Source organism: Taudactylus pleione, unplaced genomic scaffold (assembly GCF_031769625.1).
Source record: "Taudactylus pleione unplaced genomic scaffold, aTauple2 ptg001956l, whole genome shotgun sequence".
Classification (NCBI taxonomy): Eukaryota; Metazoa; Chordata; class Amphibia; order Anura; family Myobatrachidae; genus Taudactylus; species Taudactylus pleione.
This window is the reverse complement of record NW_028286352.1, coordinates 2,503,624-2,525,287: the sequence shown is the minus strand read 5'-3', so window position 1 is coordinate 2,525,287 and position 21,664 is coordinate 2,503,624. Positions and strand designations below refer to the sequence as shown.

The 21,664-nt window shown below is 44.9% G+C and overlaps 1 protein-coding gene across 1 annotated transcript in view; it reads right to left on the bottom strand.

Moving 5' to 3' along the window:
* PALS1 (protein associated with LIN7 1, MAGUK p55 family member) overlaps positions 1-17,887 on the bottom strand; it is a 109,235-nt gene extending 91,348 nt beyond the window's left edge. Inside the window, exon 1 of the mRNA XM_088465346.1 lies at positions 17,711-17,887. The gene's annotated coding sequence lies outside the window, so the exon portion shown is untranslated. The remainder of the gene's footprint in view (positions 1-17,710) is intronic.
* Between the last annotated feature and the right edge of the window lie 3,777 nt (positions 17,888-21,664).

Below are 21,664 nucleotides of genomic sequence, written 5' to 3'. Positions count from 1 at the left end.
GGGTTCCGTAGCGCCTTACAAAGTACATAAACAAATGAGCACACAAAAGACAAGTACATAGACAAATGAGCACACAAGAAAAACAGTTATTAACAGTACAAACAATGCAGGACAAATACACGATTTATACATTGCTGCATAACACTTAAATAAGCAGCATGGCTTCAGCAACCAAGGGTTAGGTGCTGTTGTAAATTAAAGTAGGAGTAAGTGAAGGAGAAGCACAGGAGGGAAGAAGGCCCTGCTCGTGAGAGCTTACATTCTAAAGGGGAGGGGGCAGACAGACAGGGGTGACACAGATGGGCTGGATTGTGAGGAAGGAACATGGAGTAGTGGGTTAGGATGAGAGCTGGAAAGCTTTGAGGAAGAAAGGGGTCTTGAGAGCCCATTTCAAGGTTAGGAGCCAAGAAGCAAAGTTAACATGGAATTTTGAGTTAGGGCCAGGGGGACGAGGATAGGCAGCTACTCGAGGAAGTTGGAAAAGGCAAGTGATATGAGCATTGAATGCAAATAATGAAGTGGAGAATTTAGAAGGTAAGAGTTGGTGGGAGTGTCCAGATTATAGAAGTACCCCAACACCAACACTGTGGCAACCTCCAGGCCAGCGAGTGTGAAGAATGTGAGGCCCCCAAAGGAGATAGCTGCAGGAGAAGTGGTGTCAGATTGGTAAATCCAGGATTTGGTGATGGCTAGGAGATTGTAGGAGTTGAATATGAAGCCATAATGGACAGGGACCAGTTGATTATAGACAGGACTGGCATTCCAGAGGAGACAGGAGAGAGTGACAGAGTTGGGAGGATAGAGAAGGAGATTGTTAGGGTTGCTGTAGCGTGGGGTTGAGATTGATTTAGAGCAGGATGAAGGTTACTTAATGGAAAGTACAACCAACCACTCTCTGCAGATAAGCTTATTTAAAGCGGAGTACACACCTAGCAGATATATCTGCAGATGATGGTTGTTCATACACACTGAACAACCATCATCTTACATCTGTCAGCGGGTCCCACCACACCCCCCTCTATGCGGCTGCAAGTGTACGGGTGGTCGGCTGATCGCCCGTACACACAGCAGGATGAATAGACACATCGCTGGCACACACTGGCCGACGGGCACCCGTTATGTTGGCCGATCAATTGATCGGCCAATATATCTGCTAGTATGTACCCAGCACAAGTGTCTCTCTGGTAAGCATACAACTGTTTAATTCACATAAATCTCAATAATTAACTTAAAGCTCTATATTATTAGGCGCCCCCTTTACATAATAAATTTATATACACACACACATATATATATATATATATATATACACACACACACATATAGCCACCTCCCATAGAAATGACATCATCGTGATGTCACTTCCGGTGACGGACACCACATAGTAATTAGTAATCGCACATATAGACAGGAATAAAATATCAGGAGACAATAGTTGTGCCTTTAATCCCAGCCAACACAGCGGGACAGACCAAAACATAGCTGACAAGCGCAGCCCCAGGGAAGCGGAAGCGCGACGCTCCACACAATAAACATCCGGCAAGCTAGATAAGACTTCCGCGTTCCACGGACTAGCGGTAGTCAAGGCAACATGCATAAACAGGAAGCGGTCAGACGATTAGCAGGCCAGGGCTTATGCAAACATAGTCACGCATGAATATGAGATGACTTCTATTTTACCTGTCTTTTGTCATATGATTTCACACTACAAACGTTTCATTGGCGATATTTTTTTGATTTGGAGGAAACACTCACTGAGATGGTGGCGGCCATGATTCGACTGTTAAATTTACCTATATGTGTAATCCGATATCACTCAATTTTTTGGATCTAACAAATTCTTTCTTTCAATGGGTTGTCTTTGGAAACCACACTTTTCCGCAAGGAGACTGACAGGAATTCTTTACTCTTTGCAACCAGCAAGCTGTGTCTCTTGAAGGTGGTCACGCACTGTGACAGAAACGTCGAGATATCTCATCACTAGTATAAAATTGGATTAATTTATTTTTTCAAAGCCTGGTGAGTGCCCCTCTTTTTTGTGTATATATATTAAGGGACGTGTGTGTCCCGAAACGTCGGATCATGTATTGATTGCAATACACTTTTTGTATTTTCATTCGCGTCCCTGAGTGCCGCTGTCTGTTTTCATGCTGCATGTATCCACTCTCACTCCAGAGGGCACGCTGTTTTGGTTGAAGTGAGTGCCGATCCGAATACCTACATACATATATTATATATATATATATATATATATTATATATATATGCACACACACTGCTCAAAAAAATACAGGGAACACTTAAACAACACAATGTAACTCCAAGTCATTCACACTTCTGTGAAATCAAACTGTCCACTTAGGAAGCAACATTGATTGACAATCAATTTCACATGCTCTTTTGCAAATGGAATGGACAACAGGTGGAAATTATAGACAATTAGCAAGACACCCCCAATAAAGGAGTGGTTCTGCAGGTGGTGACCACAGACCACTTCTCAGTTCCTAGTCTTTTTGGCTGATGTTTTGGTCACTTTTGAATGCTGGCGGTGCTTTCACTCTAGTGGTAGCATGAGATGGAGTCTACAACCCACACAAGTGGCTCAGGTAGTGCAACTCATCCAGGATGGCACATCAAAGGGAGCTGTGGCAAGAAGGTTTGCTGTGTCTGTCAGCGTAGTGTCCAGAGCATGGAGGCGCTACCAAGAGACAGGCCAGTACATCAGGAGATGTGGAGGAGGCCGTAGGAGGGCAACAACCCAGCAGTAGGACCGCTACCTCCGCCTTTGTGCAAGGAGGAACAGGAGGAGCACTGCCAGAGCACTGCAAAATAACCTCCAGCAGGCCATAAATGTGCATGTGTCTGCTCAGTCAGAAACAGACTCCATGAGGGTGGTATGAGGGCCCGACGTCCACAGGTGGGGGTTGTGCTTACAGCCCAACACTGTGCAGGACATTTCGCATTTGCCAGAGAACACCAAGATTGGCAAATTTGCCACTGGCGCCCTGTGCTCTTCACAGATGAAAGCAGGTTCACACTGAGCACATGTGACAGAGTCTGGAGACGTCAAGGAGAACGTTCTGCTGCCTTCAACATCCTCCAGCATGACCGGTTTGGCAGCGGCACAGTAATGGTGTGGGGTGGCATTTCTTTGGGGGGCCACACAGTCCTCCATGTGCTCGCTAGAGGTAGCCTCACTGCCATTAGGTACCGAGATGAGATCCTCAGAACCCTTGTGAGACCAAATGCTGGTGCGGTTGGCCCTGGGTTCCTCCTAATGCAAGACAATGCTAGACCTCATGTGGCTCGAGTGTGTGAGCAGTTCCTGCAAGACGAAGGCATTGATGCTATGGACTGGCCAGCCCGTTCCCCAGACCTGAATCCAATTGAGCACATCTGGGACGTCATGCCTCGCTCCATCCACCAACGCCACGTTGCACCACAGACTGTCCAGAAGTTGGCAGATGCTTTAGTCCAGGTCTGGGAGGAGATCCCTCAGGAGTCCATCCGCCACCTCATCAGGAGCATGCCCAGGCGTAGTAGGGAGGTCATACAGGCACGTGGAGGCCACACACACTACTGAGCCTAGTTTGACTTGTTTTAAGGACATTACATCAAAGTTGGAGCAGCCTGTAGTGTGTTTTTCCGCTATAATTTTGAGTGTGGCTCCAAAACCAGACCTCCATGGGTTAATAAATTTGATTTCCAATCATAATTTTTGTGTGATTTTGGTGTCAGCACATTCAACTATGTAAAGGACAAAGTATTTAGTATGAATATTTCATTCATATCTAGGATGTGTTATTTTAGTCTTCCCTTTATTTTTTTGAGCAGTGTGTGTATATATATATATATATATATATATATATATATACACATATACATATATATACGCACACACACACACTAAAGGCACTTGGTAGTATTTACATTTCATGTACTGCTCTGAATCTCAAGCTGCTAATTACCAAGCTGTAATGTGACTGAAGGGGAACAGATTGCAAAACTCATGCTAATGATCGGAAATTTGACAACTTATAAGCAAAGATTCTTAACAGTGTCTTATAAACAATGGCTTGGCACGCTGTCTTTATTAGTGAAGGGAGTGGACCTCTGAATTAATCACTGCTTGTTTAAACACATAGCAATAGGGATGAAATTCAAACACTGCCTAGTAACAAAACTGCCTACATAAGGAAGGCAATGTTTACACAAAGCCCTTATAACTTTATACCACACATAAAAAGCAATCAATGAATGTACAAACAATTTTTATTTATTTATTTATTACCAGTTATTTATATCGCGCGCACATATTCCGCAGCACTTTACAGAGAATATTTAGACATTCACATCAGTCCCTGCACCAGTGGAGCTTACAATCTATATTCCCTACCACATGTACACGCACACACATACATACTAGGGTTAATTTTTGTTGGGAGCCAATTAACCTACCAGTATATACTTAGTGTTTACTCTAGCTTTGGCGCGAGGCAGGGCGCCGGAGCTAGAGAGGGCACGTTCGTGCGCACGCCGTAAGCACGCGCGCGTCCGAGAAGGGGGCGGGGTCATCGAAAAGGGGGCATGTCTATAAGACACGCCCCCTTTTCGTCACTCTTGGGGGCGTGCCCAGCACTTACGACACGCCGGGCAGCCCCCAAGCCCTGCAGACAGGGACAATATATGCCGGGCGCATGCGCCCGGCGTCTATTCTCCGGCGGTGACCGGGTCACCGCACATTTCTTCACCCGCGGGACACTGCGACCCGCGGGTGAAGACAGTTCCCGCAGGCTGTTAGGGCAGGGCGCTTTTTGCCTTCCAGAAAGAGGGCAGGGCGCCGCGCCCCGCTAAAACAGCCTAGCAGGAACGCTATATACTGTATTTTTTTTTGTAGTGTGGGAGGAAACCGGAGTACCTGGAGGAAACCCACGCAAACACAGGGAGAATATACAAACTCCACACAGTTAGGGCGGCGGTAGGAATCGAACCCACAACCTCAGTGCTGTGAGGCAGTAATGCCAACCATTACACCGTCTGTGCGGTCCGCAATACAATATATAAAAGTAGCTTGCAACACAATTTTTATTGCTATTCGCATTCAAAAGAATCAAAATGGTCATGAAAGGTAAAACTTATTTTGTATATGCACAAGAAATGTGATTATTACATGAATATCAGTAACACTATATTATCTTCTCTAAAGGTTAGATCTATTTACAAAAAACATGCAACGTGATTCAAAGTATATAACAGGTGTGACAAAACTATAGCAAGCTGTAACACAACAGGCTGTCACACAATCACACATACAGCTCTGGGGGCAGACTCTCACATCATTAGCCCCTCCCCTTTCACAGCAAAATGTTGCGATTCGCTGGTCCGTGGTGAAGGGGGGTGGGAGGAGCCTAAAATGAATACACTATTCCTAGTAATTATCTCCCCATCCTGCCCACTTCACTAGGCAGTGGGGGGAGGGGGAAACCCACCCACTATTCCGGAGTTCTGGTGGACTACCCCGAAAATAGTGAGTCTCCAGCTCCTTCCAGGAAAGTATGTAAGCATGCGGCTACATCTGTAGCAGCTTCTATTAGACATTATGGCGTCAATTCTATTTAATGCGAGGTGGCCCATCATGCGAGTACATGCGTGCGGATACAATTTGTTGTGTTACGAAGATCATTGACATTAGAAGAATGAACATTATACTTATAAATATATATGTTGTACAGCTGTATAAGAGCTATTTTTATTCATAGGAGTGTTCCTTTATTACAAAAAAAAAAAAAAAGCAGAAAGGCATCTTATTCTGGGTACACAGTGGCCGATATATCGTGGGTGGGTGTGTACTAGCGATAGGTCTGCGAACGATGACGTTCACCGACATATCATGTCGGCTGTGCACACCACCTATGGCTGATATATCGGCACATAGTGCTGCGTGTTCGGGTGGTCAGACGACTGCTGCAGAGGCTGCCGGTGGTGACTGACCTCGCAACTGGGTGGCCGATCCGCCGCACAATCGTCAGATAGGACGGTGGTTCGCCGTACAGCCAATCCATCGTCATCGTCCTAGTGTGTATCCAGCTAAAGTGGTGGTAATATTAAGTAGCTGCAATCTCTGCAACTGCTGGTTAATTCCCCCTCACAGATTATTATCTCCTCAATGCACAATATTCTAAATGACATTTAAAAGTGTGTACAGTTCAACTGTTAAAGCTACTGTTACTACGTAACAAATATAATAGAACATCATACAATTATGGCATCTATCACCCAGAAACTAAGGGGTATATTTTATTAAACCTCCTTTAGTATACTTTAGGCACAATGCTTTGATTATCAGGAATACCTCGAATCAATAACCACCCTAAACTCCAAGAAGCTCCTGTAGATGAGAATACTTTAAAATGAAGAACGTAAAAAAAGTCCACAGTACAAATTGGGGGACATTCCTACGATTATATATTGTATAAATGTGAAGGGTTCATGCTAGTCTGTGACAAAAAACAAACATTATACCAAACTACATCCCTGGCATTATCACATAGCTATATCCTTACAGAGTGTTATTCTCCGGCATCCTAACTAAACATTAAAGCATATGGGAGGGCATGGGGCATGAAACATTAAGTCAGCATAAGCTTCTTCACGCTCCAGCTCAGCTACAAGTCAGAAAACATGTAACGCTGGCACAGTGCATGAGCACGGGGAAATGTAAACCGCTGGTTAAATGGCCCCACATCCACTCACAAAGTAACTCGCATTCCGTATCACAGCGGATTTCTAAAAGCCCCAGCCGTCATCCTAGTCACTGTATCACTAGCAGGCCTGTCTATTCTTTCATTATTGCCAATGTATGCTGCAGGGGACGTTTGTACAGAACGCTTGTAAGACCAGACAATTACATTCCACTAATTATTGACATTATTACACAAAGTTCTTTGCTCTCCATATACAGAAAATTGCAACTCAGAAGGAGCTCACTTTTACAGCTCCTAGACGAACAATTGATATCATTTAACTAAAAACACCAATTTGTCACTTTAATGTACATGACACATTTTAAGACAAATGCATTGCTATGTTTATAAACAGGTGATAAGAAGTACTATTCTAGGAGGTACCGAAATGGCAACATTTCTTATGATCTTCAGTTCTCCAATCCCCTTTAGTAAGAAGGCCGATTATTCATCACTTTTTACACCTCCCCCCCCCCCCCCCCCCATGTATTTGGACATGTTCCCCAGTGATGTTCATCATAGACAGCGTTACCATAAAAACTAATGACAGTTCCAGTTTCTTACAATCACTGTCTCACAGGCAGCAGTGGCAGCTTGGGAAGTGGCTTAAGAGAAAAAGTCATATATTATAGAGGTTGTTATTCAAGTATTTCACTTAACATTTATTTCTGTCCAGTTTTGTTGTTGTTGTTGCGTATTCAAATGGCAGCAGCCAAATTAGCTACATGTATAATTGTGTCTAGAAAGCTCCACTTGCAACCTTCAATATTGTTGATAAAAGCAGCAACATCAAACAGCATAAAAAAGCAACAAACTCGAAAATGTTTCTTTGCTTAACTGTGAGTACTGGAGAATGTATACGTTAGACGCAGTTTTCGGTTCTCCCTCTGTGCAGGCTATACAGAAATTCGGGGGTTATGGCTACTACTTGCTTTGCCTGGTTATTGTCATATATTTGTTCCTTTCTGGACTAATGCTGGGTACACACTGGCCTATATATCGGCCATTCAAGTAAACGGAGAATATATTGGGTGCCCGTCTGCACCGGCGATATGTCTGTGAACGACGTCGTGTTGGCCGTGCAGACATATTGGCTCAAAATGCTGTGTATGGACGGTCTGCCGACCACTCGTACACTTGCTGCAGAGGCTGCCGGTGACGTCACAACCGGGCAGGCAAATGTAAATGGCCACCCAGTTGTGGCATCAGGCACGAAACATGGGGCTAACAATTGGTAAGTGCATACACTTACCAATTGAGAGTTAGGACGGAGGATCGCCCGGAAGGTTGATCCGTCGTTCTAGTGTGTAACCTTCTTAAGACACACAAACAATGAGATGACACCTGTCCACTGGTAGTAGGCCAAGCCATTGAAATGTAAGGGGATCACACCACACCTCAGTAGGGATGACAGGAGCACTCCGGAGGATGTAATGGAATTCTGGGAAAAAAGGAAGTATGCAATGGCAATGTACAGAACCTAAGCTAGCGTTCCCGCTAGACTGTTTCAGCGGGGCGCCGCGCCCTGCCCGATTTCTAAAGGGCAGAATGCACCCTGTCCTCCGGCGCAGCAGCCCGCTGAAACAGCCTGCGGGCTCTGTCCCCATCCGCGGGCCGCAGTGTCCCGCAGGTAGGGAAAACAGCGGTGCAGTGGTCACCGCCAGTGAATGGATGGCAGGAGCATGCGCCCACTATCCATTCACAGTGACCGCAGTGCTTGGGGGCTGCCCGGCATGTCCGTAAGTGCCGAGAGTCCTCAAGAGTGATGACAAGGGGACGGATCATAAAGACATGCCTCCTTCTCATTGGCCGTGCATCGAAGTGCCCTTTCTCTAGGTCCAGCGCCAGAGTGAACACTATAGGCCTTGTAAGCTGACTTAGGGGGAAATTCAATTAAGTACAAAAAGTCGCATTTTTGTCGAAAAGCGTTCGCAGGTGCAAACTTTTCGCACATAAGTGCTTTTCGCGCTATCCAATTCCCAAAGTGTTTCGCATAAGTGAAAACTCCATAGACAGAAACCAGCAAAAAGTTCTCTCATAGCAGGAGAAAAAATTTGCAAAATCCCTATTTTTGACTAAAAATGTGGGGACTTGGTTCTAAACCCCCCTAATTACCAATTAGGCAAAAATATGTTTTTATTTAACTTAATTCCCTTAAATAATAACTTCATTTCTGGGGCAAAATGGTAAAAAGTGTTGGAAAATGGGTGTACAGCACTGGGTCAGGTATTTTGGGGGGACAGTATGGATGGGATAGGTGTCTTTAGGATTCCAGGTGGCTACAGCAGGTGTTTTTGTTTTTTTTTTAATTAAAAGTGCACTTTAAAGACACAAAAATATACTAGCACGCATTTTAATGTACCCCCAATTTAACTGCAGTGATTATTTTCTCCAAAAAATATTGCTTTTTATAAATTTTCCACACTTATGCATATAACAACCATTTCACACAATTTAAGAACCCAAAATACTTTTATTAGGGCTATTAATAAACTTCTGTTTGGATTTCCTATGTCAGTTAGGCTTTTTATGGGGTACAGACTGAATTCCCCAAAATGTGTTGTACTTTTTTTGCTAGTTTCACCATGAGCAATTATCGCGCAAATGCGTTTTGCGTGTTTTGGAATTAGATAGGGCGAAAAACGGGAGTGCATATAGTGAAAATATGCAAACCGTTAGCACCAAAACTGGCGAATAGGGCGAAAACGTCTTCGGCTAAATGTTTTCGTTCGCTAATTGAATACCGCTCTTAGGGGGGGAATTCAATTCGTGGAGGGCTGTTTTGATAACCCGGAGCTGTTCAATTAGCCCCAAAGTGCAGCACTTATCAGGGATGTTTTTTTCCCCACTGCACAAACACTGAAAAAAAAATCCCTGATAACTAAGTGGTTAACGGGTGCACGCGACCCTCTCAACACACGAATCCATGAATTTTTCATAGATGCTGTGTGTTAACAATTATTAACACGTCAATTTAACGGGCGTTAACAAAGGTATCGGGTGAAAAAGGGAGCAGATTTGAATAGCCTCGGGCGATAAAGCCTGAGGCCACTTCACTTTTCCACCCCCGTTAAGGTATCGAAGCTAATTGAATAGTGCCCATATACCATCACTATAGTGCTCTTAAAAAAACTTCAGGGCACATGTCTATGACCTAATGTGCATAAAAGTCAGTTTCACTCAATCATTTGACTGTAACGAAAGTGCTATACACTATCATTACCCGATGAAAATGATGAGGTGCCCTCTCATTATGGCTGACTGAAAGATCAAGACTATTCACCCGAGCCAGGATGTGCGTCCAAGAACCAGGAAGAAAAAAAAAAAAGAAGATGAGGAACCAGCTAGTCCAGCGTCTCTCCAGTTATACAAATGGCTAGAGGTCAGTGCAGATGACAGTGTAGAGGGGTCTACAGGTCCAGTGGATTCCGAGGAAGGGGACAGTCAAGTAGACTTCTTTTTCCCCAAAGCTCTAAGGGGCAATTCAATTGTTGCTCTGCTCAGGCGCACAAAGCCGCGGTTAGGTACATTTCTGCTCACAGCCTACTGAGGTGGGGAGCAGAAATGTGTGATAAATTGGCTGTTTGGGTGCCCAAAGCAGGACTATAGACGGGGACAGCTGCTATTCACAACTAAACCCCATTCTTTTGGGCGTGCACACGCGGCTTGAGAGCCCAAAGGGAGCAACGATTGAATTGCTCCTTTGGGCGCATAAAAAAAACAATTGGGTTGCCCCCTAAGAGCTGAAAGTCATTGAATTAACCATTCATATCATTGTGAGGCAAAACAAGAAGAACAATACTGGAGATAAAGGAGAGAAGACCTTATTTAGCAGTAAATTGGAGGTGTGGGAATCACAGTATGGATGATGGCAGTGGGTAATATTATGGTGGGAAACGAGAGTTGAAAGCAGTCCAAGTTACATGAGCAGAGCAGTGGACAGTCTCAGGAGGAGGACAGTGGACAGTCTCAGGAGGAGGACAGTGGACAGTCTCAGGAGGAGGACAGTGGACAGTCTCAGGAGGAGGACAGTGGACAGTCTCAGGAGGAGGACAGCGGACAGTCTCAGGAGGAGGACAGTGGACAGTCTCAGGAGGAGGACAGTGGACAGACAAGAAAGGTCCTTGGAGCCGGCAGCTTTCAGATGCAGACACTAAAGTGGGGCAGACTTCATATAGATTCCCCTAGTGATATTTGCAACAAGCTCCCTATATAGTTCCACAATAAATGTTTGTCTTAGTGTCCAGCATACTGAAGAAAATGTTGGAAGGCAGCATGAATGCTATAAAGATCCGGCATTGGTGGGCAAAAATACAATTGTTTATGAAGGTTCTCTGACTAATGTTTGTGCCACCTTATACCATCCTTCCCATACCTACTCTAACAGTGTGCACTAAAACATCCAAACTTACAGAAGCTGGGTTCAAATGAAAGGAAGATGATGAGAGAGAGGTTTATTAAATAGCCATTAACAACCTAAAGGCCTCATGGGGGGGACAACTATTTGTACAGCATATAATACGGGTTGGCAGAAAATGGGGAACCTCAGGCCCGGGGGCCATATAAGGCCCGCAGAATCATTTGGTCTGGCCCTTGGAGATTTTTTCTGTTAGCCTCATCTGGCTAGCAGGGCGCCTAGAATGGTGCCCTGCAGCCAGAATCTATGCAGCAGTGCTGCCAGCAGTGACGCTTCAGACAGTCACACTGCTGCCCTTACAGCTCCCCGTAGCTTCCTCAGGATGCTCTGGCCATTGCTGTAATCACTGGCAATTGTGACCCCACCCCTGTATGATGTCACACAGAGGGGGCGTGGCCTGCACCTGGCCCGCGAATATTGTTGTATATATCAAAATGGCCCTCTGCAGAAAAAAGTTCCCCACCCCTGACCTAGAGGATCAACAATCATTTTTATACTGTGTCACTGGGAGTTGTGGTGGAGTTTCTATAACCAGGACTTCATCTGACTACAGTGAACAGTCAAGTTTCCGGCCTATCAGCGCTGACTTAAGAGAAGTAGTCCATCTTTTGTTAAGGTGGGTACACACCAGAAAATATACCTGCAGATGATGGTTCGTCATACACACTAAACAACCATCACCTGCGGTCCCTGCTGGCCCGGGGTCGCATCGCTACACCCTCTCCGGCGGCCTCCGCAGCAAGTGTACAGGCGGTCTTCTTGCCGCCTGTACAAACAGAACGATGAGCAGATATATCTGCCATCTGCTGTGCTGCACAGCCGAATCGATATGTCTGTGAATGACGACACACTGGCTGACGCGCACACAGTATATATCGGCCATTCGATTGAACAGCCGATATGTTGGCATTGGGTCTATGCAGGCAGTAAGGAAGATTAAGCATTGTGCAAGAACAAAGCTCCTGCCTTTTCATCCATATAGGGACTTTAGCTGCAATAATTAAATTATAAGGCCAGATATATATTTTCTTCCTGTAACTATCAAGATCCACAGTTCAGGAAAACAGACTATTGTCTGGTTAATCACACACTAGGTGCCCAAAGTTCCTATGGCTATACAGATTACAAGTGGCACTATAAAAGGTCAACACCACAAAGGGTAGTTTAAGTGCTAGAGTAATTTTGGTACCATAGGAAATCTAGGCTGAAAGGAATCTACCACGATGCGCAAGATTTTCCTTTATTAAGCACAAAAAGTCAAGTGCTTACATATTTTTGTGCATTTATGGACACGATTTTGAATGCCAAAACTGCTCAAGTTTCAGAAATCATTAAGAGGTTATATTATTGGGGGCTGGTACACAATAATGTACAAATAAAATATTTGCTCAATCGGCTACTGTAAGTCACTCTCAAAGTTAAGAATTAAACTTCATGACCACCCCCCCTGGCATTTGGCACAAACTCCTCTGATAAATTGGAAGTTGGCTTTGGAACGTTAATGATAATGAAAAGTGTTAGACATTAAGCGTGAGCTGGTGTATTTATAACATTATGAAGAACTGACCGATTCCCATCACCCAACGATACTAGAAGTAGATGATCTGAACATTTCCCAAACACCAACCTTCAGACATTCCTTCTGTTAGCTATAAACTCATTTAGCTATGAGCTGTGAAGTAAATCTGTCAGATAAGTCAATCAGTTTAGCTCAATGATCTAATGCCACCTACAGCAGTAAAGCAATTTAAACATTCCTTATTGTTATGGGGCCCATACCTCTAGCTTCTACCGGGGAAATTCCCCACTCTGCTGATGCCTGGATCGGGGGGGGGGGGGGGGCGTGAAAATCCAACATGTTGTACAATCTCCATTCCCCGATTCAGACCCAAAAATGATAGCAAGCGTCGCTGACTGGCTGTGAGCAGGAGTCTCTGGTGATGACCCTGCTGTGTTCCGTGCCCTATCAATGGGGGCGATTCAATTGTTTTATTGCGCCCAGTCTCCGGTCTGAAAATCAGGGGGTGATATCCAATTGATTTTTGGGAGCAAATGCCTTTGCCCTCATGTCACGCCCAAACAGACTGGGTTTGTCTAAAGTCCTGGTTGGCGTGCCAAAACAGCAGTTTGGGCGCCCAAATCCATTTCTTTTGACTCGCCACATGGGGAGGGCGTGAAAATCTGTGCCCAAACGGAGCAACAATTGAATTGCTCTGTCAGGTACCCATCACTAACAGCCACAGGAGAAAACGATTGAAATCCCCCCAACTTGTATTTAAGATCCTTAAACGAAGACTGTAGCAAAAATTTGACATAATGGAATTTCCTTTTTATACGCCCTGACGTATGCCTGCGTTGTCACCAATAAGTTCATAACGATATTGACAAGATGCCCCTAAAATAAGAGCAACTTCTGGGAATGAATCGATGTGTATCTATACACACTGAGCACTAATGGTCTGCCTGACGTATGGATCATTCTTTCCTATTCCAATCTCCCTAAGTGCTGTATTTACCACATATAAGAAATTGTGCTGCCTGGAAGGATGCCCGACAGCTGCACGTATTAGTCCCATCACTATACCATGATGGACACAATGCCAATTTAGGGAGACTGGATTATTTTTTATGTGCAACGCTGAAAATTACAAAGTATAAAATAAAGTCCCTGGTAGGCGTCTGTCTGTTTGTTCGGGGACATTCTTGGCTTACGCTGCGTAAACCCTTAAAGATATATCACAACGACGGATTTTATTTTATACCATGCGGAGATTGATACGCATTATCCGGTTTCTCCAGAAAACTTGATGTAAACCCTGTTTACGGATACAAAATTAATTTTTATTCCATTTTTTTTACCGTTCCTATTTCATTTATGTGAAAAACAATTCTTTCATTACAAACGAGTCCAATTCCCGGTAAGAGAGTCTGCTTTGCCATGACAATACACAAAGCACAGGGACAGACACTTAGCGTGACTGGTGTTGACCTAAGTGGAAACGGTTTCTCGTGGACAACTTTACGTGGCTCTTTTGAGTGTCACGTCAAAACTAAATCTTTTCGTGTTGCCGTCCGTAGGAATAACGACTACCGCTGTCATTTCAAAATTGCTCCCTTGCGAAGCCGGGGCGGGGCGCTAGTTTATAACAAAAGTTATTCAGCAGTGATCTTCCAATTGTTCTGAACAAATGAGAGGCTACTACAGATGTGTCCACATACATCTAGCCTCCTTGAGCGTTAAACAGCCTTATAGTCGTGCCCTGCTGTGGCGTGACTCTGTAGCTCCGAGCATCTTTTCGAGCTACTTTTTACAGTCAAATGCATCTTATTCAAAAAGCAAAGCAGATAGAACGCACAAACAGCTTCGGCTGATTAAAATAATATGTGGCATGCCTATATTCTATATGCGCCTGTATCCGCATGCGAAACGCTACATTACAGCGTCACGGCCGCTTGCACTGGAGCCGTCAACCCAGATTCGCATACACAGAAGTACAAGTGTCACACATCATATTGATCAGTGTAAGCTAGCAATGTAGTTTTGTCTCAGTTGTTTTATGTGAATGAGATGCACATTTTGCGCAAGAAAGACGCTCATCGCGGCAGAGTCGCACAGGATCTAGCACGCTGAGAGGGGCTATTTTGTGCGCTTGAAACAACACCACTATATAACCACTACATTTTCTGTCTACAAAATGAATCTCAAACGTCCTGCAATGGATTTACTGGCAAGAAATTGGCTGAGAAAAAAAAAAATTGCCTTATAATCAATGGGCTCGATTCAATTCAACGTGAATTGAATAGCGCCGGGAGGGAATTCCCGGAGCTATTCCATTCAGCACGCTGCTAAGGATTTCTTCTCGCATCCCTCCTGGTGTGCTAACAGAGATCCGACAAAACTCCAGGCGCAATGCTGTTTTTTGCCCATACGCCGCAGAAACAGTGCCGAGCAGTTTAGTCGGAGAATGTCGGTTCTCGCACCTAAACACCATCTTTAAGGCGCGAGGTCCAGCATTCTCAGACAATACAGCGCACTGAATTGAATAGCTCCCTTCCGGCGCTATTCAATTCGAGTTTAATTGAATCAAGCCCAATGTCTTATCACAGGTATATAAAGGTATGACAAATGTATGCAACAATTCAGTTTGTGCATGGTTTGCTAGGATACTAGTAATACTGGGCTTCTGGAATCAGTTTTGCATCATATGGGCTGGTTTGGAAAAACATGAGCATTTATTTAAATAGCAATAACCATTAATATCAATCAATTAAGATAACAGACAATTGCCTAAAATCATATTGAAATAAAATCATTAGATATTACTCGACAGTTAAGCAAAAAGGTAGTCTGGGAAGTGTATCTCAAATAGCACGAATAACCCAAGCATATGAAACCATACAAGTTATTGATGTCAGCTCAGGCTCTGAGGTAGAATAAAGAGAAATTAAAATACATTGATAATATCAAGGAGGAAGTAAAACTGCTATTTAAAACGTGACATTTAGCAGTTACAGGTGTGTCCAGTCTAGAGTTCATTCTAGCACCTTGCACCTGTCACAGCCCGTGCAGTTCCTCTGTCCTGCCTGGGGTGTCGCTCTCTGCTCTGGTGCTTCTAGCACACACTGGTCTGTATCTCAGCAATTTGTTGAATCAGCTGAGTGTGCTAGAAGCACCTGTGCAAAGAGTGACAGGTGCAGGGTGCTAGAATGAACACACTGGCCTCGATTCAATTGTCCGCGAATTAAATAGCGACGCGAGGGAGCTCCCGGAGCTATTCAATTCAGCACGCCGTAAAGGATTTCTTCTCGCACCCAGGGGTGAGAGCAGAAATCCGACAAAAGTACAGGCGCGATGCTGTTTTCTGCCCTTAGTGCCGGGAAAACAGCATCGCGCCGGGAAGTTTAGTCGGAGACTGCCCGTTCTCGCGACTAAACGCCCTGTTTAAGGCGCGACGGGTGGAAGAACGGGCATTTCCCGACCTGAGTGCGCGCAGAATTGAATAGCTCCGGGAGCTCCCTCCTGGCCCTATTTAATTCGCGGTCAATTGAATCGAGCCCTATAATAGTTAAGTGTTTGCACAGACAAAAGTAAAATGACACACAATGGGGGGAATGAACTGTTTGAGAGAACAGGCTCCAGTCTAAAGAGGCCGGGAGCTAATTCACTTGGTCGCAATCAGTGCACTCTCACGCACTAATGCACGGGATAAGCCATGTTAAGCAGCTTCTTCCATGCTAAGCGCAAGGCGCACAGCACTTATGGCGTGCCCGGCCCAAACAATTGAATTAGCTCCTGGCCACTTTAGACTGGAGCTAATTCTCTCAAACAACTGGATCGCCCCTAAGTTTATCGGCAACTCAGTCAGCCCCCAGAAAGCATAAATGCCCTCTCAATGAACAAAAAAAAACAACTACTGTTTTGCTCCCAATTGTCAAACACAAAGGAATATACAGGTGCTATAGAAGTAAAATGTTAATAAACATAGCCAAAAATATACAAAATTCCACCAACTTCATGATCATTTTTAAGTGTGTTGAGTAAAGGAACTATATTAATGATTACTAATAATTTACAAATAAAGTGCAATTATCAAATGTAAAAACATTGGCAAATACCGAAGAATAGGTAGAAGTTGCATAGATATTCTTAGCAATGCTGGGGTAGTAATAATACATTAGTAAAATACACACAATGATGCAGTTAGACATCAATAACAGGCAACAATTTGCTTCTGTAACTATGTTAGCCAATTTAAAGCTGTCCTAAAACTAATAAGCAAAAAGATCAAACATGGTGTGACTTATACAGACATGGGGGGGTCCTGTGGTTAAGTGTATTTAGTCCACAGAAACTATAATAGCAGTGCCCGCTGATCACAGATATGGTGATAACATGTTACAGTCACCTAGGCATTGTGCAATGGGAGTGGTACTGCATGTATACATGTGTGTGCAACAGGGTGATACCAGTCACATGACAAGACGCACCATGACATGGGTTAACCCGTAAGAGGATTATCCTGGCTGCTGACATGTACCGGACGTAGGGGAAGGATTGTTGGGGGAATCCTGCTAGTGACCCCACACACTGCAGCAGAGATTATTAGTGCTCTCGTTCTGACTGATCGCCTCTAATTACTGCTCCCACCCCTAGCTATATAGCAGTTACACTCACCTATCACATCCCTAGAGTGTAAGCCTGCAAGACAAGCCCCCGTACACCTGTGTGATGTTACCAGGTCTCCCAATTGTAAAGAGCAAAGGAATATGCTGGCACTACATAAATACATGTCAGTAATAATAATAAATCAGCAGCAGGGTGCCTGTAGTGTAGCACAGAAAGGGGTGAGCAGCACCTCTCTCCCCAAACACTCTCCCCCTCCTAGGTGCAGGCCTCTCTCATCTCATCACTGGGAGCTGCAGCAACAGGTCATATGCAGACCCCAGCTGCTGGGGCACTACACATTCCAGCATCTCCTGTTAGCCTGTGGACGGCAGGGAACGCTGGGACTTGTAGTCCCTCTACGGGTAAGAAGCCACAGGTTGCCTACCTGTTATACAGACTGCCCTGGGGAGTCTATCCTCTGCCTTCAGCCAGCCACCAGCAGCAGCAGCAGTAGCGCACACTGACTCCCGGCCCCAGCAGTGTCGGGATCGTGACGTTGTCTCTCTGCGCAGGGAACGTCAGGATCAGGACACTGACGCGGGAGTCTCCCCAGTCCCAGACTTCAGGCGCATCCACCGCGCATGTGCGAGGAGCTACTCCTGCGCATGCGCGGGAGGTGCTACACCGCTGGGTGCGATTGCGCATGTGTACGGGGCTAGTGAGGCGCTCGCCGCGGCCAGCTGCCTGACAGCACGCATGCGCATTGGAGTCCTATCTATACGCTGTGAATACAGCGCCACCTACTGGTTGTTATATGGAATTTGTGTTGTGATTTTGTGTGGCGCATGGTGGCTATTATGCAAATTGAGACAATCCTATTACTAAACTACTACTATAACTAATCATGCTATAAAAAGGTTATTTTTGACTATGTAGTCATTGATTTTATTTTTTTATGTCTATTAGTTGTGCCATAATATTTCTGTATCCAATGGACTGTACACGTTGAGAATAAACATTTTTATTTAATAATGGATTTTTTTAAAATGCTTTGTTTATCGGAATCAATGATTTCTGATACATATGGTAGAAGGATTTCCTCAGACATATGGCAGCATGAGGTCAACAACTTCAACAACATACGTGGGAGGAGCTAGAGCGGGGGGTGGGGCATCAATTGGTACTTAAACCAATTTCTTTAAAAACACAGGGGGGCATTCAATTCAGCACGCTTTTAATAGCGCCAGGAAGGAATTCCCTGAGCTATTTAATTCAGCGCACTGTTAGGCCAACTAAAGGATTTCTTCTCACACCCTCCTGAGGGTGTGAGGATCCAAATAAAGTGCCAACAGCCTATCGGTCGGCACTTTAGTCGGAGAATGCCGCTTCTCGCGACTAAACTTCCAGGTTAAGTCATGAGAACTGGCATTCTCCGACTTAAGTGGTTCTAGTCAGCCTTAGCGCAGTGAATTAAATAGCTCAGGGACCAAGTTCCCAGTGTACTCACCTCGCTCTGAATTGAATCACCCCCAAACTGTCAAAATTTGGGCTGTGGAGGTGGGTGTTATTATAACATGTCAATCATGGGCATTTTAAGAGAGGAGGGGGCCCATTTGCAGTCTCTGTTTGGGCCCCCTCATATCTATCAGGGCACTGAGGGCCTGATGCAGCGCTGAGCGCTCGCAAGCGGGTCGATGTTGGCCCAGTGCGCATGCGCGAGACCCGGATAGCGACGGGCAAGCCGTCGCTCCGGGTCTCGCAAAAAAGGAGGTGTGCTGTCGATGGTGAGTGACAGCATGTCCCCTTTGGTGGGCGTGCCGGGGTGTGGCTGCCCAGACGGAGGCGTTCCCATGGGAACGCCTACCCTCTGGGGCCGGCCCCACTGACATCACAAGTGATGTCAGTGGGAGTGCTCTCAGCTCTGATAGAGCCGAAAGCACTCCAGGGCTGGCGGCAACGAGACCCTACCACAAGGGTCTCGTCGCAAGCCTGATGGTTGCGATGGTCTTGACCATCGCGACCATCTTCCTGGCCGCTCGCTATAGCTGTGGGTGGTCACCCACAGCTATACGAGCGGCCAGGAGGCTGTTCTAAAAATTGAGAAGGACGCCCTGATTCAGAGCGAGCGCTCTGTCAGAGCGTACGGCTCTGAATCAGGGCCTGAGTGTGGTAGGTTCTGGCTTCATGCCAGAATCTACTGAGCATGTATGGGTCTCCGGGAAAATGACGCCATCATTTCTGCGCATGCACGGGTCACCGGGAAAATGGCCGCCACCATTTTCCCAGTGATTTTTTTTCTGCTCTGCAGCGTCGGTCCGGAGCAGCACAGCGGAATCTGAGAGGTAAGTATTACCACCACTGCTACCCCCCGGTGCTAAGCCCCGCCCCCATAATTAAGCCACGCCCCCACGATCGCGGGACCCCCTCCCTTAATAGCACTTACCTGCAGTCATCGGTGCTCTTGTGATGTCTTCCATGCCTCTGGTCAGCTGATATCCCATACTTCACTGGGACCCGTTCACCTGATGACCGGGCCGCAGTGCAGTATGGGAAACCAGCTGACCGGAGGGAGGACATCACCGAAGCCCCGATCACGGTCCCTGGAGTCAGGTAAGTAAATTTATTTTTTTTACTTTTTTTTTTTTTATTTTTTTTTAGCAGAGGTCAGCTTGCGGTCTGTGTAGACCACGCAGCTGATCACTGGGACCGGCTCCGGGCTCTGCTCTGCCTTTTAGAGCAGAGTAGAAGCTCGGTAACCGGGGAAGACCCTGGATAACGCCACCTCCAGGTGGCGTTATTATCACAGGGCTTTCCCCGGTATTTTTTCACAATTTATTTTTAGTAACTTTGGTCGGATCACATTTCCCATTACAATTATGGGAAATGCGATCTTCTTACTAAAAATAAGTGATACATAGGGGTTTCAAGTAGAATTTTATGAATTCTACTGCAATTGCCCTGTAATAACTATAGGTGATCCTAAGATAATGTGAAAAGGGTGTGAAAACACCATTTTTCACCTTATTTTAGTAAATATAATGTTAATAAATAGAGCCCTAAGAGAGAACTGGACTGAATGTAATAAATGCCAGGGCTTTAGGACAGTTTTTATGATAAAGTTAGATGCTGTAAAATAAGCACTACATATATTAAACCTGTCATGGTTGGAGGTAGACAACTCAGATTTGAGTTTACGACAGGGGTGGGTAAGAAGTGGCCCTCCAGCTGTTGAACTACAAATCCCAGCATGCATTGCAACAGTTTTAGCATGGCCAAATAGCAAAACTGTGGAAGGGCATGTTGGGATGTGTAGTTCCACAACAGCTGGGGGGCTGCTTTTTGGCCACCCCTAGTCTAAGAGCAATTGAAGTTTGAGAAAACTGACTTCTTTTATTGCTTATTACCAAAGGTGATATGAGCAGCCGTTAACAACTGGAAATAGAAACTTGAAGCATGTAGGAGAGTGTCACTGTCTGGGTAATCTGTAGATTCAGTTCGGGATCCTTGGACTGAATGGAAATGCAGATGAACCACGGAGGCTTAATGTAACTCTTGCTCAGGAGTATAGCCAGGAGTACAGGCACACTAGTGCCAGTGTAGTGTTGAATTGTAAAATTGAATCTTTTAATACATTCCTGCCTATAAACCTCTAAGATTCACCTGCCTAGAACCTCTAAGACAAAACCTGCCTATACCTTCTAAAACCACAAGATGTCGCTAATTAGCGCTGTGTTTGATTATACCATTAATGAAATACTGAGACAGTTGAATAGCGGTCCAACGCGCTAAAGATTATTATTCAGGTAAAAGTACAGATGTTACAACGCTATGATCTAATAATGAGCGCAAATAAATTGTACAAACATTAGGTCATAAGGTACAGTTAATATACATGAACCAGTTATAAAAGATCAAAATACAATGAGCAATATAAGACAGGGAGACAGAGAGAGAGAAAGAAAGAGAGACACATCAAAATACAATGAGAGAGATATCAATGTCTGCTGAGAGCACATGTTCAAGATGGCTGGTGATGGTGTGTGTGTGTGTGTGTGTGTGAGGGGGGTTGGGAATGCTTCCTGCCCTATTGTCCAAACCGCATGGTCTACAAACAAACTCCATTATGAAGCAAACCCACATTAAGTTGTAACTCTGTGAATCATACATCCATCAATGATCACAATTATAATAAAGACAATATACCTATCTGACCCATACAACACCATAACTGGGTAGAATTATAATTTCCTTTGTTCACCCCACATGGAGGTAGCCATCTCTAATAAACTGCAGACAATATACCTATCTGACCCATACGGTAATTCCTTATGACCATTCAAAGCTGTTATTAATTCAACTTCCATAATATAACACTGATACCACCCTATGATTACATTCA